Raw genomic sequence first — 19408 nt, 5'->3', positions numbered from 1 at the left:
ATCAGGAGAAGGTTTATGTTAGTTCCAACATTTGGTGTGAATCCCGTTTGTCTGGCAGAAAATCTGCCCGTCTCTGTAGCCCAAATAGTTAGTTGTTTAAAAAGGATGGAGGCAAATAGTTTTCCGAGAGGATTGAGGAGGGCGATGTGGGGGAAGTTTGCCGGATCGTCTCAGGGTCCTTGTTTATGTATCAGGACTATTGTGGCAGTCTGCCAGGAGTTCGGGATCTGGTTTAGTGTGTTCATCAGCTGAAAGAGGTTACACATAATCGCTGCCCAGGTCGGGGGATCTTGTTTTATGATTGCATTGGAGTTCTATCTGGACCAGGAGCTCATGAGGTGTTTAGTCTTTGAATCATTCTCATGATATCTTCGTGGGCTGCGTTTACTTTGCACTTTTTTGGTTTAATATAGTCTATGACGGCTGGATCTGCGGGCCGGGCCTTATAGATATCAGAAAAGTGATGGATCCATTTTTCCTGTGTTACATTTGCAGTAAGTTTATGTTGGTTTTCGGAGTTGTTGTTTAGTAAGTTCCACAGGCCTCTCGTGTTGTGGGCTTTATAGGTTTTCATGATGTCTTCCGCATCAAGCTGTTGGAGAATTTGTTGCTGAGATTTTCTCCAATTTGTGTTTTGTTGCTTTAGTTTTTTTGCTTTTGCTGCATTCTCTGCAGTTTTTGATTTTCCTAGTAGGCATAGTGTTTTTCGCAAGAGTTTTTTTCGTGCTGCTGAGTCTTCATTGTATGCGTGTCAGTGTTCCAAGACAAATGGACGACTCTTTTTTTTGGAAGGTGAAAAGGATCCATTCATAATTTAGCTTGTCTGAGTCTTTCATATTTGCTTGTTGGAAGGCATTTGGCAGGGTTGTCATCACCTTTTGTGGTATTCATAATCTAGTTCTTGTATTAGTTAGTTCAAGTGAGATATGAGGTTGTATCTTCAGTTTGCAAGTGAACCCACTACCGTGGATCACCAATCGATTGTGGTCGCTATTGTCTGAAATCAATGTTTGTACTTTTGTTATTGATGAATGTAGGGATTCTGATAGGAAGACAAAGTCAATTATGGCAGTCGAGTTTCCTCTGGACCAGGTTGGAATCGTTTTTTGGTCCTCATCCATGGCATGTTCATTAAAAATGAGATTATGGATTGGTTGTTTCTTTCATCCACATTCCGGCCTGGACGGAGAGTTTGTTCTGCTTAATGAGTGTCCCGTCTGAAGTTTGGAGGTGGATGTTTAAGTCCCGACATATTATGAATTCAATTGTTCGATGTTTACTGATTAAGTTGTCAATTGTTAGGAATACTCCGTTGATAAATGTTTCGTTTTATATGGCTGCTGGGTTCAAGTAAAGGTTCAGGATTCCAGTTAGTCTTTCAGTTTCTTGTCGTGTATTGTTGTTTTGATTGGTCGAAGAGGGTATGTTTGTTCTTACTATAGTGATTTGCAACCAGGGGTTGATGTTTTCTGTCTTGATTACGCTCCATTTTTAGTTGATTTTAATCAGGGTGTGGAGCCCAGAGGCAGGTCTTCCCTGAGTTTTTGCAATTTCCAGGTTGAGAAAAGTAAGGAATCCGTTGCAGCATGGGGTAACAGTGAGCCAGGTTTCTTGTAAACATACGATGTGGCGGCTGTCAAATTCTGGCTCCGCCTGGGTGAACAGATTGGAGTTGCCCCTTGTATTCCAGGAACAGAGTGACCAAGCATCATCTGTTTCAGTTAATGGTCATGAATGAGTGATTTAAGAGGTTGTTGTATGTGATAGTTGGCTGTCATAATGTCTTCTGATTGGTCGCTGATGTCGGCTGCAGCCTTCAGTAGAATGTACACGTCTCTGGTGGAATAATGGGTCTGGACCAGTCAAGGAGTTGTGGTGCTGGTATGGTGATGGATTACCGTTACGATTCGATGTTGGAGAGTATTCTTGTTGTGGTGGTTCACGCCTGTAGGACTGATGATTTTGCGTGTGTATGATTGTGTTTTCTTTTGTGTGCCAGCAGTTAAATCCAAGTCTGGAGAATGAGTTTTGCATTGACAGAATGAGTTCTAGGTTTTTTGCATCTTGTAGCTCTATGCAAATTCTGTCCAGCTCATGGTCGTCTTCGAACATCACAAGGTTTATATCGGTGGTGGAAATCGACGCTAGCTGTGGTATGAAATTGAAAAGTCATAGAACATTGGTCCTATTCAGGATTAGTGGAATGGTGTGGTGGTGGTGTTTTCTATCTTTAATTTGTGGATTTGTCTTTTGTGTAAGGGATCAACAAAGGTGGGTATGGCGAGACTTGCATTGTTTTGACTGCTAGTAGAAATGTTCAGGGAGTTGGTTGAGATTTGGTCGTATGTTATCGGGCAAGTTGACTTTGTGTTTAAATCTCTCACAGAACCATCCAAAATTTCTTTGTAGATGTATGATATCAAAGTTGGAGTACTAACGCGATATTCATCATCAAGACTAGAGTCATTTTTTTGGAGTGAGGACGAAGATGTAGATAGAATCTGTTGTTCTGTATGAGTAGTTAGGTTGAGCAGTTTTTCGTTGGTGGGTGTAATGTCTTTGGGTGGGACAGTGGGGGTTTGGTTTGTGGGCTGTTGTCGCGGCGGCTGTGGGGTAGCTTCCATAGTTGGCATGTCTGAAGCCATTTCCAGGTCTGGTTGCGGCTTTGCTATTGGGTCTTCAGGATTTTTTATTTTGGGTAGAAAAGCTCTTGATCCAGTTTGTTTCTTAGCACGTTTCTTTGTAATTCCTTGTTTGGGTTCTGGTTCTTTTTTCCCAAGAGAGAAAATCTGGTAAGTTTCTGAGGGAATGTTCTTTGCTACATTTGGAGTAGGTTGTTGCACAATAGAAAAATTGACAATTGATTCTTTTGCAGATCGATGTGGCATAGATGTTTCTGATGTTTCACTTTCCTGTGCTAGATGTGGAATGAGGGAGCCTGGTTCAGGTTGTACTGTTGTTTGAAGCATGGGGGTCAACGTCTGATGTTGATGGTGGGCTTTTAGCAGAGAGATTATCTCAGATGTTAACTGAGATTTTTTTTTCTCCGGTCACCTCTAGCAATTTCAAATAGTCTTTGTTGCCAGAGGTTGGATTTCTCTGCTTATGCATTCAGATGATTTTCTGTAGTGTTGATGAAGTTCTCCGTGTGGATTTACTTTGAATGGATCATGGCGAGAAGAGTAGCTTGGTCATGGATGTTGTCTTTCATGGTTTCTTGTAGTTTTATGAAAGGTATCATGGACTGCAAAATTACTGAGATAAGCATATTCTGGAGGCCCAGCTTAGTAGTAGGTATTCTAGGATTATCATCATCCTGTGGGCGTTGGTGTTCTGAGATTGTGCTGTTTTTGTCATCTAAGGATACCACCGGTGGTAGTTGTTGCTTATCAGTTGGAAAGTGTGGTGTATGAAAAGATTCATCTGATTCATATGAAAAGTAATTACCTGGTGGTCGTGGCAGAGGACTAGGTTTAGGTTTCTCTGTTTTTACGACGTGCTGTTTTGCAGAGTTGTGTGGCTTACCTGGGTTTGTGGAAAGAGGATCCAAATATTTTGTTTCTTCTCTCAACATTGGTCATGATTAATTCTATTTCTGTAATGTCCATAGACTTTAGCTGCCTCTCTGAATGGTTTTTGTGCAGTAGGATGGTGAACGGTTTTTTGAGTTGTGTGGATTTATAACCAGGACAGTTTTGCTAGTCTTGCTTTTTCCTTTTTTGTTGTGGTAGTTGGGGGGTTGGGCGGTTGGTGGGGACTTGTTTTTGTGATGGTTGGATGTTGCAGGTTTTCTGTAGGGATCATTGGAGGGAGGGTTGTCTGTTCGTCCAGTGATTGAGGTGGTAATTTGTTTTGTTGTTCTAAAAGCACCTCATCGGTGGAGGTCGATCCTTGTGGCTGTGCTAGGTTTTCTTTAGCTTGATGGGTCGTCTGTTGTGGTTCTGGTTTATAGGGGTCTTGCGGCTTGGAGCAGCGGGTTCGGAGGGAGGTGGAGGTTGTTGGTCTGGATGTTGATCAGTGGGTCGGGACAAAGCAGAGTCTTGGTCTGGTTCCACCGGGCTGTAGTAATGGATATCTGTTCAGTTGCTTTGGAGACCTTTCATATCGGTATGCAGTTGGTTTAGATTTGGAGAGTTTTCTTGTATTGAGGGAGTTAGGTGATTACTATGTCTCGAGAGGGAAGAAGGAGAAGGAGGTTGCGGACTTGGCTGCTGTTGAGAGTTGGTCGGTGTATGGTTGGGGTTTTGTCGGGATTTTTCCAAAGCATCTTTCTTTGTCTTGTTGTCTTGTTTTTGGTCCGCCAAGGTTGGATTGTTTGTTCTGTTGCTTTGCTGACATGTTAATACTTGGCACAGAGTGAGTCTGTGGATATTGTCTCTGATCTGTAGTCGAATAAGGTGTTAGTCTCTTTTCTTAAGGCAGTCCTGTGCTGTCTTCGAAAATCGGCTGTGTTAAAGGTAGATATCACAGTTTAGAGGTATGCAGGATCCGGGGGGCAGTCCGTGTCGGGCTCTAGGCTGGCTACAGCCGAGCTGTGTTTTATGACTTAGCAGGCGGGATCCAAAGGTGGAACCCTTTTGGTCTCCCGTCCACTTCAAGCAGCCTGCACAAGTTGTATTGGAGCAGGCAAGGTCCGCCTGTAGCCGAGCCGTTAGGGTTGTAACAGGGCGAGCAGGATCCAAGGGTTAAAAACCTTTTAGTCTCCTATTCGCCATTGGGCTGCTTGCGCAGATTGCAGTAGTGCAGTCAAGTTCCGCCTATAATCAAGCTGTTCGGATTGAGGTGGGATGAATGGGATCCAAGGGTTGAACCCTTTTGGTCTCCCGTCTTCTTTCAGGCAGGCTGCACCAGTTGTGGTGAGGTACACTCGATCCAGGGGAGGAGCTCCTTCAGTCTCTCGCACGCCTGTGGTAAGTGAGGGCTTGTGGTTTTGGTTGTTCTGTAGGGTCCAGGTCGTGGCCGTATGAGTTTCAGGTCGTGTGGTTATGTAGTATCCTTTTCGCAGCATCTGCTGTGTTTCCGTGGGGTTTCGTACGAGTGACAAACTGTTAGTTCAGCAGAGCTGTCTGCTTCAGGGACATTGTCGTAGGTGGTGTAGGATGTTTAGGGGCGGGTGGGTCCACTCAGTTCGTAGGCAAGGCTGTAGAGTCGCATGTGGGACTGGCTGCTGAGTATTCCAAAAGAGAACAGGAAAGCTGTGCCTCCCCTCAAGGCTGTGATTCACTGTCCATAAAGGGCAGAGGGAGGCAATTTGCACTAGCATCTCAGCTGTCCTGAAGAGGAGGGCAGAGGAACAGCCTCCGTCGCAATAGGGGAATCGGTCATGAGAGGGAGCTGAAGCTGCCAACCCCAGGCCTGGTGGGAGGAGCCGCAGTGAGTAGAATGCTGGTCAGGTGTAGGATTCACCTTTAAGCAGGTCCGGGGGTGCTTCCAAGATGACAAGGGAGGACCGTGTACCGCGCGGGCTGGAGAGAACAGGCGACCGAAGGCGTCCGGAGGTTCAAGTGTCTCGGAGTCTCTCACAGATCGTGGTGAGTAACAACTGGTTGAGTGAGATGAACCGATGTTGCAGTTTTGATTGCTGCAGCACATGTGATTTCCTCTCACTGGCTAGTGCATTCCCGCTCGTCTTGCTGTGACCATGCGATTAAGGCAGCGTGTTAAGGCAGTATGGTAGTGAGGGCCTCTAGAGTGGAATTAGCTGTAGCTGGTTGCTCAAGGAGACACAGCAGTCAGCTTTAGCGTGGGGTTGGTGATGAAAACGGTTCCTTTAGGAGCCAGATTTCACAGTTTAAAGATAGAACTGAAGAAAAAAACTCACAGGCCCCTTTGCACCCTGCATAACCTGCAGACAGTGCGGTAGACTGCAGACATCAGAAAAATTCCAAGCGTGCAGTGGGGAAATGAAAATCAATGTAATTATTTTTCACGCGAAAATGGTGGTTCTTAAAATAACCCTTTTTGTATTTTTCACTTTCAATTTTTTTTAATTATTTTGTTTTATATACTAAGCTAACAAAGATTCTAGACAATGTAATTATTTTCACAATTAAGTGCTTCTAATTTTTTTGTCTGTTTTTCAGTTTTATTTAATGCAACTTCATACGAATACTTGAATCCATACTCGATGCACTCACAAAAACTGCTTCAATTCATTTTGAATGTCTTCCAGAAAAAATCTGATTCCCTACATCAGTTAGATGCACTCCATCTCTTAGAAACATTTTGACAATATTAAATGTTATGTTTTCAATATGAAAAGATGTGTTGCCAACATCTCCCAAAAAAGCACATAAAGCTTAATTCACACTGTGCCTTGCTTTTTCATATGTCTACAAAATAACTATGAACGCATCCATATTTGTCTCTGAGCAATCAGAGAAAAAATTGCTTCTTCTAATTTGGAAACAATTCTATCAAATTTCCAAATGTATCCTTCATTGCAAACTGCAATGAAATTCTGGTAACATAGCCCAAACTGTTCTATCCACAATGAACAACAGTAATGTCCGGATGTTGGAAGTGAACCATATTCTTACAAAATGGGAGGATGTGCGCCCACTTCATTCCTCGCACTTCATACCATGAAACATCAAAGATTTTCAGCCAATCCACAGTGCTTCCAATAGACATTCAGCCAATAGATCCAAGAATCCCCCAAAATCCATACACTCTTCTACCTCCTTAAAGACATAGCCTCTTCCAGTACATCATACCCAGGAAACCTGATTGGCTATTCCCTAAATGTTCATGGACACAATCACTGTATGTGGTCTCTGCAGTCCCATTTCCATGCCAGGCATCCTCATAAGACCTAGATGTGGCACGTGCCACACATGCATCTTCTTCCTACTACTCTGTCTTCATGTAAACCACAACCAGAACACCTCATTGTCTAATCCCCAAGGTCCCTGTTCCATGCCAGTCATAATTAAAAGACTAAGAATTAGCATGTGGCATTGGCGGACTACCACAGTGTCGGTGGACCCAGTAGAACATGGGCAGCCCTTCGACCCTTTCCACTTTCATATTTGTAACACTCCCACATTGACTGCTTTCAAAGATTCACATACACCAATCACATCTAAAAACTGTAACCTAATCCTGTCATCTCAGTTCAACATCTCTGAGAATACATATCTCCTGTTAATCACAGCGATCTACATCAAAAACTACTGTGAAACTCTCCAACATTTCTATGTTCCGATTCAACAACATCTGCATCTAACAATACACAGTACAGGTATGCTTATATTTTTAAAAGTATGTGCAACTCTTTTACACATGTACATTTAGAGGGTTCCTGCTACCGACCCTGTAAATAGCTTCTCAATAATCATATTCTCTTTTTGACCAATTGAGCAAAATCCATGCATTATAACATTGAACACTTTACATCAAGCAGCAAATCCTTACAATGCTTTGCATTAAAACATGTTTGTCTTAAGGAGCAATTGGATGAAAGTTACAAAAGGCATTCATATGTTCATGTGTGGCAGCACTATGTGTAAGATTTTTGTAACAGAAGAAAAAGCAGATGCAAAACTTGTGTACAACATTTTTAAGTGGCACTAGGTGTTTGCAAGTTTAATATGTTGACAGTACATACATACTTGTGAACATGACCCATTCGAATCTATAGGCGCTTATCAAGTCTTTATTTCTTTCTTTGCATTCTGTGACTTGTAATTCCACTTCTTCCATTAAACAACTCAGACTATAAGGCCGACAATGCAAATAAAAAAAAACAGGACTGTAATGTAATATTTGAAAGTTTGACAGTTATATTGAATGAAAAATGTAAAATGCTGTCCATTTAAAAATGTTTCTTTTTTCAAGCATTTTTATGAATATTATTAAAAAATGCATATGTGCATTTATAGAAGCACTGTGTGTTACTTTTTCCTAAAAGAAAGAAAAAGCAGATGCAAACCATGTCTACAACATTTGTAAGTGGCACTTGGTTTGTGGAAGTATAATATGTTGGCAGTACATGCATACTTGTTAACATAACCCATTACAATATGTAGGTGCTTATCCAGTCCTGTTTTTTTTCTCTGCAATCTGGAACTGATAGTCCAAGTTTTATAATGGGAAAAATAAAACTACAAGTCCCAAAACCCAAACCAAAATACTAGGACTACATAAGCACCTACAGATTGGAATGGATTATTTTGGCAAGTATGCATGTACTGCCATCATAGTAAACTTACACATCATAGTAAACTTACACACACCAAGTGATAAACATCTTCTCCATCTGCTTTTATTTTCTTTTACAAAAAAGGTGGACACAGGGCTCCTATAAATGCACATGTGCATTTCTTAACTTTCATGAAAATACTCCTACAATATTTTTTTTAAATGGTCAGCATTTTCCATTTTTCATTCAATATAAATGTAACACATTCCAACCTCACTCATTAAATCCCTCACACTACACCTTGCATATAAAGTATTTTTTCCCCAATCTCTACTATAACACACCCAACACTGCTGCAACAACAAATTACTCATTGCATTATGGCTAGGTCACACTTTCCCTATTCTTTAAAAACAGTGCAACACAATACAAATACATTACACCACAAACAGATCACTTCCTTCATTAAAACCAGCATCCCAAAAACAACCTATATGTGCACTTTTTCCTAAAACCCATGCTTGCCCTGTTCCTTCCAAGGTACAAAATACAACTACTTACACTCCAATTCTTCTAACAATATAGTTAACACACTTTAGTACACCACCCATACACCACTTCATGAACTCTTTTTTTCCCAAGAACAACTCCTGCCTTCATAAATAAAAACCTGGCTAAGTAAAAGTATTTCAGCATTACCACATATGCCCAATAACTTTATTTTACACTTACAGGAAAGAAGAAGACTGCCAAAACCAGCTGCCAAAAAAGAATACCTTTCACTTCCTACAAGATAAGTAAAGTAATGTACCATGTACATTTCTGTAATTGTAACCATATTCAACCACTATATATTAGCACAGATTATTATTTTCCAATCACCATTTAGTTCACTCTAATTCATTATATTGCATCATTCACACTCTGTCCATTCCCATCTGAACACCACCATTACAAAACCCACTGTGTCCCTCAAAACATCACAATGTTTCTATGTATTCAATCACACCACCACTCACTCACTCATTATCCCAAGCCCATCACAACTCTACAGACTCTTACTCTTCCAACCTCCTCTGCCACACCTATCATGCCACTTCACAATCAAACAGCACTATGTTAATCTCTGCAGTCACTTCCTCACACCCATTAGCATACATGCATATGTATTCCAGAACTTTCAAACCCACACTTTCTTTTTTTCCAAAGACACAACAAAATGCCTAATAAAAAGCAACTCCACAGAAAACAAAGAAAAATAGTACAGATAAGAATAAAAGCAAGACATATAGTCATCCACCTCTAAAATAATGTAATGAACACTTTAAAACTAAAAAAGCAAGTTATCTCATTCAACAAAACTAAACCAGCCAAGACTAAAAAGGTAAGGCCATTCTTTGAGAAACTAAAAGTAAAAAAAAAAAAAAATTACAAAGAAAAGCAGACCTACTCTTAACCAACACAAAAAATGTATGTTCCAAAAAATGTCCACCGTAGAGATCTTATCTTATAATGAAAGCTGAAAAGTCAAGATCAACACTTAAAACTATCGCAGGAGACTAATCATCGAAGCTATATATGACAGCATATTTCTACTAAAGAGAACAGGCCCTGCTAGCTCCACTTCCAGTAGTGTTTCCCCACTTGCAGCAGCATTTCCTCCCCAACCCTTCTGCTTTTCTTATTGCACTCCCCCCCTCCTCCCATCAACCAGCCTGCCCTCCTCCTGTGATTGGCCAGATCACTGCTCTTTATTGACCCTGACAGGGCAGCCCCCTGCCCGGCAGCCACTGCAGCTAAGGGCACCAAGGCAAAGGGCAGCTCCTATTAAAGCGGCTCCAGCTTGTGTTTGCAGGGGTCAGCAGGGGAAGCTACTGGCCAGCCATCAACCAGCAGCGACTAGTACGGTAGGAATAGCCTGGGTAAGGAATAGAACCTGCACTCTACCCTGACAACCCTGACACATAAAAGACTCTCAGACTTAGGTGTGTATTCTCCGGTATTTTAAAAAATATTGCATTTTGAAAGTATTTCGAATTGCATTGTGAACATATTTAAAATTTGCATTGTGAAACATAGGCCTTTTCCCATGTTACAGGAATCTCAGACTTAGGTGTGTTTTCTCCAGTATTTAAGCTACATTGTGAAAGTAGTGCCATTCTGCGGTCTGACCTTTTAGCAAAGCATTCATCTAGCAAACTTTCTACCACTGTCTGAGCACCTGTCGTCTTGTCCAATTGCCTACTATTGTCTCATCTCTCTCTCTGTCTAGTCTGCTTCTGCCCCTCCCTTCGTCCTTCACTAGTGTTCTCCCCGACCCTACCCCCTCCTTCCCCCCCCTTCACCTCCTCTCCTCTCCCCACCTACTCTATGGTACTCTCTGTCTCTCCTATCTTTTCCAACTGCGTATCTATCGACTACCCTGCTAAAAAGGACATCCTGGTCTCCAACTCAGGCCTACCTTTCGCTGCACCTATACCAGTGCCTCCTCTAGGCATACCTTCACCGACATCCTCTTTGTCAATCCTCGCCAGACCTATGGACTCTTCATATGGTTTCTGTGCTTTCTCCTCTCTTTTTTTCTCCCATTAATGGTGGTACCTGGGGGGAAGGCCTCCTGGCCTCCTTCGACTCCTCTAAGGTCATCATAAATGTTTACCTGAATGGTACGGTCTTGGTCCAAGGCCCTCAGGCCAATCTTCCACTCTTTGATAGATGCTTCCCAAGCCTCATCAACTTCCTTCCTTTTCTTTCCTTCTCCTGATGTGCCCTCTATTCCCTCCACTGCTTCCTTGCCTCCCCCTGCTGCCTCCTCCTTGGCTACCTTGCCCTCTCTGCCTTTCTCTTCTGCCACCCCATTGGGCTTCTTCTACACCTCTGCAGGGTGTACCTCTGATTTGTACCCCTACCTGGTAGTCTTTCAAGGATGGCAACCTTCTCCATATTGCCACTCTCAACTCTCGCTTAGCTGTCAAACACTCCACTGTCTCCTGAAACAACCTGACCTCGATGTCCTCGGTCTCACTGAGACCTGCTTCATGACCAGCTCGGTCAGAAGCTTTGACACTCTCCTCCCTGATGGCTACAAGATCCTCTCTGCGCCCAGACCCAACCGTTCCAGAGTGGGTGTAGCCCTGATCCTCCCTCAGTGGTTGCTTCCTCTGTCATTCCAAAGCAGGCCTACTCCTCTTTCGAATGCCTCGTCTGCAAGCTCTCTCTCCTAGCCATTCCCTTACTGTGGCTACCATCTATTGGCCACCTGGTCAGATCTCTCCCTTCCTTTCTAAGTGTTTGGACCTCTCTTCTTCCCTCCTGCTCTCAACCACTCAACTCCTCCTTCTTGGAGACTTTAACATCCACCTGGATGCTTCCTGTCCTTCCTATGGACTCTTTAGTGACCTCTGCAACTCTCTCTCACAGTCTATTCTCTCCTATGCCCGACTCACTCTGCAGGGCACACTCTGGGTGTTCTCATCTCTTCAGACCTTCCCCTTTCTAACCCTCTCACCAATCTTCTCTCCTGGAGTGATCACTTTCTCCTTTCCTCCCAGCTCACCCTCTCTATCCCTGAGGCCAAGCCACCTCCAGCACTGCCACCCACCTTCTCGTTTATCTGACCCATGAAGTGCATGTCAGCTGAGGCTTTCACTGCCACTTTCTCACCCCGCACCTCCTTTGGCTGACTCACACCCTGACACAGCCCTTTCCATGCTCCACTCTGCTTTATCTGATACACTTGATGTTCTTGCCCCTATCATGAGGATCCGTGCTAAAACCCAAAGCCAAGTGCAACTCCTGGTTTGAATCAGACCTTGTCACCCTCAAATGCAAGCGCAGGGTGGCTGAGAAGAAATGGCGTGCTCCCGGTACATCCTCAGACAAATTGGCCTGCCGCCTGCTCCAAAGGCAATACCGGCTCTCTGTCCGCACCAAGAAGAGAGCTCACATTCAAGCCTGCATCTTACAATTCGGTCGAACTCATTAAAATCTGTAAGGGACTGGCCAATCTGCTTCAGTCTCTACCTCTCCTGTCCCCTCCCAGACCCACTGCACGGCTCTGGATTATCATTTCATCTCTAAAACTCAGGACATCCTGTCCCCTCTCTCTCTTCTCTCCCCCCTCTACTTCCTGCTCTTCCTCTGGCCTTTCTTTGGCCACCTCTCCTCTCTCCTTATCTGCCTTTCCCCTAGTCTCTCCAGACAAGGTTTCTAGACAAGTCTGATCTATGAAAGTCCGGTCAAAAAACGTTCACCTCTGTTCCTCCAAAACCATCAAGGACCGTATTGACACACTGGCTCCTGCTCTGGCCGACTTCTACAACCACTCCTTTGCCACTCGAGTCTTCCTTTCTCCCCTAAAGCACTCCCTTGTGCACCCTCTTCTTAAGACACCCTCTGCCAACCCATCCTGCCCGGCTGACTATTGCCCAATCTCCATCACTCCTTTCCTGGGAAAACTCCTGGAAAAGCTGCCCATCTCCCAGCATTATCGTCACACTGAATCTGTTGATTGTCTCCATGACCATCAGTCTGGCTTCAGAGCTGCCAGAAGCATGGAAACTGCTCTCCTGGAAATCCGGGAAGACCTGATCTCCAACCTTGATTCCAACACCCCATGTGTCTTCCTCTTACTTGATCTCTATTCTTTCTTTGACATGGTCAACCATGCTATCCTGCTCAACCATCTCCGTGATAACCTGTGTATCACCGATCAGGCGCTGGCTTGGCTGACTACTTTCCTCTCTCTGACCGACACTCTGAGGTCCAACTTGGGTTCTTCCTCTCCTCTATCTCTATCTCTATCTCTATCTCTAGCAGTGGTGTTCCCCAGGGTTCTAACCTTTCTCCCTAGCTGTTCCACCAATATCTGGCACTTCTTGCCCACTATATTGCTGCTCGCTGCCCCAACTTTCAGTGCTAGGCGGATGACACTCAACTCATTTTCAGGCTCCCTTCAGCCACCTCTTCTCCTTCTCTCATCTCTGTATGCTATCTAGGAGTGGTGTGCTGCCAATGACCTCTGCTTTAATGGCAGTAAGATGGAGATTCTCCTCATCTACACACCTGCTCCCTCCTTTCCTGTCTCTCTCTGGCTGGCATCCCTTGGCCCTCTTCATGGGCCAACCTGTGAGGCTAGAAACCGTACAGTCATCATCATCATTTCTAAGAAGTCACACTACCAGCTACACCTCCTCAGAGGTATTTTTCCTTTCCTCATATACCCCCAGAATCTAACTGTCTCCAGAGCTCTGGTTCTCTGTAGGCCAGACTACAGCAACAGCCTCTTTCTAAATCTGCCTGCCTCTACTCTCCGGCCTCTACAACTCATCCACAACAGGACAGCAAGACTTGTCCTTGGGTTCAAGCCCAAGGATCGTATCTCTCCAGGACTGAAATATCTTCACTGGCTCCCAGTGGCTGTGAGGATTACCCTCTGCATTGTCCACAAGGCCTCCAGGGTCTGTGGCCTCAGTACTTTCAGCTATCTCTTCCTAAATATCTTCCCTCTCAAGCTCTTTGCTCATCTGCTTCCAACTCCCTCAGGGTCAGTTGCTTCTCCAAGCAAAGTGTTGGTGGTAGATCTCTTTCTTCGGCTGTTGCCTCCCTCTAAAACAGCCTCTCTCCCTATTGGAAACCTGAGGAAGACCATCTCTGTTTCTGGAACCACCTCAAGACATTCCTATTTGCCTGTGTTTTCTCTCCTCCTCTACCCTGCTGAACCCCTTGCTGAAAATGAAATTGCACTGGTCACCTGGCTACCCTCTGTTTTCAGGCACATGTTCCCTCTCTGCCATTTGCATACCTGCACTGCCCCCCCTGGCAACCCTGGCACTCTGCGGCTCTCTCTGTTTTCCACAGCCCCCTACCAGCACTTGACACCTGATGTCTGCACTTAACCTTGCACCTGCCACCAGCTGGCCGCACTTCTTATTTATTATTCCTATTTATTGTTTCTATTTATTTAGTGTAAAACACCCCAACAAAGTTTCAAACAAATATTCCTTTAACCCAAACAAACCATCCAATGTACAAATTGACATGCAGCTCCATTTGTAACATACACAAACAATCCCTTAAATCTTTATAGCAATTCATCAATCATTATATGAAATTAACAGACAAAAGTCAAATGAAAACTTTACAAACCAATGACTCTTTTCCAGTGCGCAGCCACACTGGACTTCAAGGACATTCATTAGCCTACATTTTTGGAACTGCCTGCAAAAGCACCTCCCACCAGATCAAAATGTTAGCAACACCACATTCTGCTATACGGAATCTTGTGCATAGACTATACTATGCAGAAAGTCCTGCTCTAGAACTGCAACATTTAAATAACAGCCAAATAACTCCTTAAAAAAATAGAGCACATCCAAAGTAAATACTTTGGAACTGAAGTTGATTTAGAAAATTCAGTAACTTCAGAAAACCTAACAAACACCAACCTCCTAACACACACATACAAAAAAGAAATAGCTAAGTTTCAAAACACATTTGCTGAAATAGCACACAAAGTTTGTGTCTGCTGTCGCAGAACCATTTATAAAAAGAGCACACAAATAGCAGATATGGCCGTCAAAATCAAGGACAATGAGGAATCCCAATGTTTCAATTTGCTTTAAATCTAATAGCAGAAAATAAATGCAAAATAACTGTCCCCTCAATAGTTTGCACATACTGCAAAACAAATCTTGTCAATAACCAAAGGTGTCACATGCTATCACTAATAACTTAGAAATATTTGCACTTCCAAAGGCTCTCGAACAACTTAACTTGTATGAAAGCATTACAATACATCCATTTCAAGCAATAATACACCTTCAACCAAAAATAGTCAAATTACCTCCATCTGAGTTACTAAAGGGAATCCATGGCAAAGTAGTATATTTGCCATTAGATCTTAAAGAAAATGTAGAAACTGTAGGAGTATTTCAACCAATATATCAATCTTTGTTTGTACTAGTTAACGGTGTACCAACAAAAGACAAAATTATTTGGCAACAACTAGTCCACTTAAACAAAGTTACACAAGCCTTGCAATGGCTGAAAGAAAACAATGAGTACTATAAAGATATAGACTTAGTGGAAAATGTAGGCAAAACCACCCAAATAATTCAATATTCAGCAGCAAAAGGCCAATTTGAATGTGTAGATTCTGTTAGTGCAGCCAACATTTTAGACCAGTATACAATTCATCCACTGCACTCCAAAGGCACCATTGAAGATGCATGAGAAACATATACAATGCATCAAGCAACAGGATCCCCAATGAGCGAAGGGCAAACAAGTGTAGAAACACATTCATTTACTCTACTCTTTCCTACAGGACAAGTAGGAAGATATGATTAGTTTAAAAATTAGTGCATCAGAAAAATACTCTTTAAGAATGCATTCTCAAGACCCCAGTTTCAGATAAAATGTAGAATACATTTTCCACCTCATGTTCTAAAGTGAACTAGTAACTCTCTGTTATAAACAGGCTCTCATTTTTTAAAAATGTACGCTACCCAACTGTATCACAAATCCCTTGGCAAACATGTATGACACAAAGAGTACTTGTTCCGACGTTACACTGATGTATGTTGTATGCTATATACTAAGGAATGTAGCCCCACACACATGGTTTGATACTTTAAGTTGCACAGAGGACGCATTGGATGACTTGCTCAACTATTCACGTAGTGCAAATGAAAAATCAAGATGGAATAGTTGCAAATAATATCAGGATAACTCTGTTTTCTTGACCCAGTCATTATATCAAGGTACTTTCACCATCGCTTCATTTCCATGTTGCACTTCATTTGCAATAAAACTACTCCTCCACTTGGAGAAGAGCAACACGTCTTTTGGAGAAAAGAATATCAATCAAGAGGAACACCACACATGCACATGCCTTTGTGCATAAAATATGCTCCCAAATTTGGTCATGACAGTGATGCCACTGTTTTACAGTATATTGAAATCTATTCTACCTATGACATTCTTTCAGAAACCTCAGACAGTGGCCTGTGTACACAAATCATACGCTTCCAAAAACACAAGTGTGGCAAATACTGCTGACGTAGATATACAAATAAAAGGTAATCATTAAACCAAATGTCACTTTGGCTTCCCATGACCAGTTTCCAAAAAAGGACAATTAAATAGGCTGATGTTTTCTGTTAGACAAATAGTACATGACAAATCTGCATAAAACTCATACAACATTAAAAGTGATGAAGCATCCAATTACATCAATGATTATAATGAAATTGTTGCTTTCTTGTGGAAACATATACATACAGTACATTGCAGACAATTACACTGTAGTTGCAATATATGTCACTGCCAAATCAGAGAAAACAGAACTAAAAGACCTCTGGTATGACATATGATCTCACAAAACACTATCACAGAAATTGTACAGCTTCAGTATAAAAATGATACGCCCATAGAGAATGTGGGTGTTACGGAGCTGCAGACCGTTTAACAGCTACAGCCTTATATGGCAAATCTGAACACATTGTACTAAAATCCTACCAAGAGATAGAAACAATAGTCACAAATGATCCCAACAGCCAGGACATTTAAAAAAAACAATTTAATTGACACATGCTACCCAAACGCAAATCTCTGTCAACATTTTCACTACAGAGAACTAATGTCTGCAGACCTCACCTATGCTAACATTTTAAAAAGCATTGGAACTGGTCTGCTTACTAAAGATGCAAAATCCATCTTATATATAAGAGTAATCAATGAGCTATATGGGCAAAACACATCTGCTCCTGATGCCATGGAATAATTAACTCAACAAAATATAAAATGCATGTCCTTAATACCAATCATTGCAAGATGTAGTCAATTCAATGAGACAATGTTAATAAAGAAAATGCAACCCATACTGCATATCAGCCCCACAGACAAACTAGAAGTGCATGGCAAGACACTTCCTATGTGTCAACGAGCAACAGCTCGACTAAATAGCTTAGAAAAATCTATCTACAACACAGCTGGAATGGAAACAATAATAACTTTGTGCCTAAATTGCAGAGTAATTCTAAAACATAATCTTGGCGTATACCAAGGTTTTGTCAATGGAGAAATTGGCACCGTTTTTACTTCCAAACATATCCACATGACACCAACATTCAGTTTGTTAACATCCACTTTGAAATACTTGCAGAAGTTAAATAAATTGGCTGCACAATAACATGTGCCCTTCTTTTCAAAGACATCTCTCTGTCTTTTGCATATGCTCTCACTATTCCCAAATTGCAAGGTCTAACCCTAGATCACGCATTGATTGACAATGGCAACACGGTCTTTAAAGTCTTTAAAGTCTTTCAGTTACGTAGCACTTACATGTCTCTGTACACTCAATAGTCTTATTCCTAAATAACCTAAATGCAAACAAAGTCAACACAGACATTCATTGCATCCTAGAATACACCAGGCTATGCGCACTACACACCGCCATCTAGATATGTACCCTGTACCTGAAAAATGGAAACCTTTAAAAAGAAAACTAATACAAACAGAACCTATAACAGATCTCCTAACAATACCGCTAAAGAAACCACATCCAACTCCTTCGGCATCAAATAATACAACCAGAAACTGTCTACTACATACTGAACTGCACATCCATCAGAAAACAAATGTCTCTTCTCCAAGAAATTCTCGATGCCCATCAAACAATGCACAGACAGAAATATCTGGTCCATTTAAATTCAGCAACTTAACTAACTCAGCTTTTTCACTGAATTTCATAGGTCTTTACAGCGCAACTTAACCATAACTTCCCTTTAACAAAGATTTTTTCATTGAATTTCATAGGTTTTTAGTTGCTCAACTTAACCGTAATGCCACTTTAACAAAGTTTTTTTCACTGAATATAGATATAGATAGCATGAATTTGATAGGTGTTTAGTAGGATTCCCTTAGTTTATATGCATGTAAATAGAACATACTGAACCCCCTATCCCACGCTAGTGATTTTGGTGCGCATGTCCGCGGATAGATGTGGTCAACATCAACATTATCCAAAAACTCAGGGAGTATCTTACATTGTAGTATAATGCAATGAAAACACTGAACATGTTAAAAAAGCAGCACATAAATAAATTACATTCAATAATAAATAAGAAGTGCAAACTGTATATGTAAGATACCATCAGTCTAATTACATAGCATATGCAACATAATGGAACATACCAACAAAAAAAATATGCCTCCAGCAGATTTACCTCACAGAAACTGCACAGCAAAAATCAACAGAGCACCTACGCAGCAGTAACAGCAAAACTTAAAACGAAAATGGTAAGTACACTACAATAATTTCTTATATTTATAAACTTTGTGTATTAGGGTACATTCACAGTTTTGTTTTTTTTTTACACAGAAATGTCTAGTACTTTGGAATGGCTAGAAGAAAATTCTCCTCGGGACAAAATGATCGAAAACAGTGATACTAATGGTAGACACTACACTTCTCTAAGTAAACCAATTAATAACCATTACTTCATGTGTACTTAACAAATATATTTTTTTAACAGACCATACAGACAATAAAAATAATACAGAAACAGACACCTTGGGAAATCATCAGCAGCGTGTAGAGCAAAAAATGGATTTATTAATGACAGATTTCATTCTTTTAAAAAACTTTGTGGAAGACCATATAAAGGAAAAACTTATCACTGTCCCACATGTACCTGTACCCCTACTCCATGTCCCAGCTAACCATCCCCAAAAACTTCCCAACAAGAAAAACATTATGATGAGTCTTCAATGCCTTCCACTCCTATCATCCAACATGTACAACCCACTAATTCCCCTGTATTTGTATCAGTTTCTGCTTCCCTCTCTCTTTCATAATTTTTATATTTTTATACAATAATACAATAAATAAATATTATGTGTGCTGTTACTATATTTCTCTGTGTCTTATTTTTTTTTTAAAATCAGTTAGGGTGTCCACGGACAATGTGGGTGTCCGGGATGTCCATAATTAACCAAAATTAATCAAAAAGAGGGTGTCCTAATGACACTATGCCTGTTTGTACTGTCTGCAATCAAAATGGAGGTGTCATTAGGACACATAAGATGTTGGCATGTCCGCAAGTAACCAAAATGGGGGTGCCCTAAGGACACTATACCTGTTCGCACTGACCGCAATCAAAATGGAAGTGTCCTTAGGAAGCCTAACATGTCTGCATGTCCGCAACTAACCAAAATGGGGGTGTCCTAAGAACACTATGCCTGTTCGCACTGTCCACAATC

This window comes from Ambystoma mexicanum, chromosome 10 (assembly GCF_040938575.1).
Source record: "Ambystoma mexicanum isolate Mex_15411 chromosome 10, UKY_AmexF1_1, whole genome shotgun sequence".
Taxonomy (NCBI): domain Eukaryota; kingdom Metazoa; phylum Chordata; class Amphibia; order Caudata; family Ambystomatidae; genus Ambystoma; species Ambystoma mexicanum.
The sequence above is the reverse complement of the archived record's forward strand: the minus strand, read 5'-3'. Positions refer to the sequence as shown.